A 480-nucleotide genomic window follows, 5' to 3' on the forward strand; every position below is an offset into this window, starting at 1 on the left:
ACCAGCAGAGGTAAGAGCTCTCTGAACTTTGCCCAGGCTATTCTTATTCTAGCAGCTACACTTTCAGCGCACCCTCCCCCACTACTAACTTGGTCACCTAGATAGCGGAAGCTATCAACTACATCTAGTTTTTCTCCCTGGAATGTGGCAGAAGTTGTTTTCTACACATTTACAGTGTTTATAGCTCCTGAACATCTGCTACATACAAAAACTAACTTCCTAGTTAACCTTCCTTTGATATTGCTGCACCTCTTATGTGTCCATAGCTTGCACTGGGTGCATCTTATAGAGTTTCTACCTACGCCTTTTCTACCTTCCTACTTATTAGGACTTTGGTCTTAGGTAGGTTGATTCTAAGGCACTTTGATTATAGTCTTTGCTTCCACACCTGAAACTTCTCCTCTAGTTCTGATAGTGACACAGAAATTAGTGCAAGGTCATCAGCATGGAGGGGCTCCCAGGGGCATTCTGTCTTGAATT

Source organism: Octopus bimaculoides, chromosome 14 (genome assembly GCF_001194135.2).
Source record: "Octopus bimaculoides isolate UCB-OBI-ISO-001 chromosome 14, ASM119413v2, whole genome shotgun sequence".
NCBI classification, from domain to species: domain Eukaryota; kingdom Metazoa; phylum Mollusca; class Cephalopoda; order Octopoda; family Octopodidae; genus Octopus; species Octopus bimaculoides.